Raw genomic sequence first — 4,293 nt, 5'->3', positions numbered from 1 at the left:
GGGTCGACCTAAGATACGCAACTTCAGCTACGTGAATAGCGTAGCTGAAGTTGCGTATTTTAGGTCGACTTACCTGGCTCTGAGGATGGCGGCGAGTCGACCGCTGCCGCTCCGCCGTCGACTCTGCTTCCGCCTCTTGCCGCGGTGGATTTCCGGAGTTGACGGCAGAGCGATCAGGGATCGATTTTATCGCGTCTTCACTAGACGCGATAAGTCGATCCCCAATAGATCGATTGCTACCCGCCGATCCGGCGGGTAGTGAAGACGTGCCCTTAGGCTCTCTGCTGTCTCCAGGGGCTGGGCAGTCATCATAAACAAATAGACAAACTTATTAGGTCCAAAAGCCCTTCCAACCCACCAAAATAAACTTCTCTCCTTCCCTTCGCTTCAATCACATTTGGTCCCCTTGCTGAAAAAGGATGGGAAAACAAAGGAGGCTTGCGGAACACGCTGAAGATCACCACATTTCTGGATTGTGTCAGACCAAGAGAGGGAGGTGAATTCTAGTGTAGGGGCTCCATCATGAAAAATGTCTTAAAGGATGGTGACCCCACCATACTTTCATTTACTACCCCTAAACAATCCCATCCCCAAAAGTCTCCCCTGCCCGTAACCTGGTCTAAGCTTTATACTCAAACAAATATCGTAAGCATTTTTAAAAAAGTCCTCTGGTGCACATTCTGAGAGTAGTTGTTGGCTTCCCCCTGCCCTGCACTACAATCTCAGGCAAGTGCTACTGTGCCATGGCAGAGAGGCAGCTTCACTTCTCCTGAGTCCTGTGGCTAAGCTCAAGCCTGACTGATACCTTGTGAGAAGGGGGATACTCTACTGCCGTTCACATGCTGATCATCAGAGCACTGGGCGCCTGGGACCCCAAGAATGAGACTGTGTTCCGGGACTGTATTGTGCCCAGACACTACCCCAAGCTGATGAGGCAGTTGATGGTTTCCGATCCCATCCATTGATCGAGGGACATCTATATTGAACATGTTACTGGACACGACCAATATGAGGATAACATGATCCAGACCACTAACTGAGAAGCAACAAGACTGAAGGATCTTTGAACTGATTTAACTAACTAGTCTACTTTTTTTTTTCCTGTTATATGCTTAACCACTAATCCTTTTGTCTGTATTTTCTACTGTGGGCAATTGTCAGCTCATACAACTTTTCTCTCTCTTCGTTTGCAATTCATGGTTATAACCTTGTTTTTGACAAACATGAACTGATATAATTGGCATATTTATAATGTGTATTCAATAACTTGTGCTCTATAATATTCTCTGATAAAAATTTTATCAGTTTAATATTGGAGGCGTGTGCTGTTTGAGTGACTATAACTTCGTTCTGAATTTGTCATGGGGTGGTGTTGATTACCCAACTTTTTTCCATCTCAAAATTGCTGACTTATTTGGATTGAATGGAGAAGTTGTCATTTAGCATATTGATGGATGATATGGCACTTCGCTGAAGGAATCTGCTCACTGTTGAGTCAGCAATTTCTGGTCTCTGTCATTCATCTTCCCTGTGAATGGAAACTTCCTTTGAATGGCATGGGGTTGCCAATGCCCCATCTTGTAATGGGACTCATACTACTCACTGAAACCATTTAAAACATGGTATTCAAGACGTTCAAGCTGAAATGGCTTAAATGTGGTTTGGCTGACAAATTTAGCCCTGTTCACACTGGGCAGTCTCACTAGAGTTCAGCCAAGTTAGTGTAAACCAGCTCGATGAATGTGGCTACCAGCACAATTTAGAAGGGGCCTCAGATAGTAAATTCTTCAGGGCAGCAACACCAGGCTAAATTCCCCAGGAGTAAATTTGCCCACTGTCTTTTACTCCAGGAGGTGGTGTTTGGATTTGGATCCAGATTAATGTTAGGCTGGAGCTTGGGATCTGGATTCGAAGCCGAACCATGACTAGGGTATCAAAATTTTGCAAGCAGCTCTCATGAAATTTCCACCCCAAATGGTGGGAAACTTGTGAAATCAGCTGTTCTTGCAAGAAGTTGGCTGTGTCAACCCAGAAAATAGGCACCTTCTGCTTTTTGGTATCACGTAAACCAAAACCCTCTTGGCTGGTTCAAGTTGGTGGCGTAGATTGTGAATCCCTTAATCCCCACAAAGGGGGGGGTGGATTTGAGAGTCCAGCTTTGGCCCAGCTGTCTTTGTGTGCTCTGCAAAGCACAGCGAGCCTGAGTGCTGCGGTATCACTAGAAGCTGATAAAAGCGCTCGTGTCACTTTTGGTCACTCCTAGTGGTCATCGGGCTTTGTCCACATGCCCTGCTGCCCCAGCTATCCCTTGGGGATGGGTAATGTTTTGCCCTTTGCCATTTTACCCAGTTTCCCAGCTCAGATACTGTTCCTCTCCCCCATCCTTTTGCGCCCCCCACAACCCCTGCAAAGTCAGAAATGTTTTCTTTCCTCCAAGAATAGACATCCACATGAAATCACCCATATAGCTTAAAGAAAACCAAGTTTAGTAGAGAAGGTGGGAGAAAATCATATCATATCCAAAGCAAATGGTGTGAAACCAATCTGCTTTGAATTGCTAGCCAGCATTAGAGCTTGTCAGCAAGAAAAGTGTTATCAGTTATACCAGTAAAATGATACAGGTATAGTTAAAGTGCCATAGTTATACTAGTATAACTCCCCACCTAGGGCTTATCTACACTTAAAACACTGCAACTGCACAGCTGAGCCGCTGTAGCCCTGCAGTCAAGATGCTACCTATGCTGATACAATGGGATCTCCTGTCGGTGTAGATAATTCACCTCCCTGAGAGGCAGCAGCTAGGTCAATGGGAGACTTCTCCTGTCAACCTAGCACTGTCTACAGTGGGGGTGTTGGTCGGTTTAACTATCGCTCAGGGATGTGGATTTTTCACACCCCTGAGCGACGTAGTTACACTGACCTAACATCCTAGTGAAGACCAGGCCTTAGGGCATGTCTATACTTGAAACGCCATAGGAGCGCAGTTGCATCACTGTAGCGTGTAAGTGTAGATGCTCCCTATGCCAATGGGAGGGGTTCTCTGGTCGGTGTGGGTAATCCACCCCCTCTCCCAAAGATGGTAGCTAGGTCAACGGAAGAATTTTCTAGCGTAGGCCAGGCCTCATTCTGAAATAAGAGTGGCTTTTTCCAGGTTTAGTGTAAACCACTTCCAAAGCGACATAAGCTAAGGCCTGGTCGGCGCTAGAAAATCCGCAGCCCTGAGCAGTGTAGTTAAACTGACCTAAATCCTCTTGAGGAGATGGATTACTTAGGCTGCCGGGAGAACCCTCCCTATTGGCATAGGAGATGTGTACCTGAGGCCTGGTCTACATTACAGGGTTAGGTCAGCATAATCTGCCTTGCGTCAACCTAGCTGTGGAAGTATCTTCACTTAAACTTGGCTCCCGCTGACCTAAGTGCTTTTCTACGCCAATTTAGTGACACCACCTCCCCGAGCAACGTAGTGTCACGGTTGATGTAATTAGGCGATGCAGTGTCAGTGCAGACACTACATTGCTTACGTTGACTGTTGGTGGCTTTCAGGAGCCGTCCCACAATGCCCCACACTGACAATGCAATTGGTACAAGCGCTGCTGGTGAGGACGCGCACCGCTGATACAAGCAGCCAAGCATGTACACTCACACACGATTTAATAACTGTGGTGGCCAACTGCGGACGTAAATTAGCTCGAAATAATTTTGTAATGTAGACATGGCCTGAAGTGCTACAGCACGTGGACCAAGGGGATCCAGTGGATACAGTGTACTTAGATTTTCAGAAAGCTTTTGACAGGGTCCCTCACCAAAGGCTCTTACGCAAAGTAAGCTGCCACGGGATAAGAGGAAAGATGCTCTCATGGATTGGTAACTGGTTAAAAGATAGGAAACAAAGGGTAGGTATAAATGGTCAGTTTTCAGAATGGAGAGAGGTAAATAGTGCTGTCCCCCAGGGGTCTGTTCTGGGACCAGTCCTATTCAACATATTCATAAATGATCTGGAAAAAGGGGTAAACAGTGTGGTGGAGAAATTTGCAGATGATACAAAATTAGTTAAGACCCAGGCAGACTGTGAAGAGCTACAAAAGGATCTCTCAAAACTGGGTGACTGGGCAACAAAATGGCAGATGAAATTTCAATGTTGATAAATGCAAAGTAATGCACATTGGAAAACATAATCCCAACTATACATATAAAATGATGGGGTCTAAATTAGCTGTTACCATTCAAGAAAGAGATCTTGGAGTCATTGTGGATAGTTCTCTGAAAACATCCACTCAATGTGCAGCGGCAGTC

Source organism: Terrapene carolina, unplaced genomic scaffold (assembly GCF_002925995.2).
Source record: "Terrapene carolina triunguis isolate 2854851 unplaced genomic scaffold, T_m_triunguis-2.0 Scaffold629, whole genome shotgun sequence".
NCBI classification, from domain to species: domain Eukaryota; kingdom Metazoa; phylum Chordata; order Testudines; family Emydidae; genus Terrapene; species Terrapene triunguis.
The sequence above is the reverse complement of the archived record's forward strand: the minus strand, read 5'-3'. Positions refer to the sequence as shown.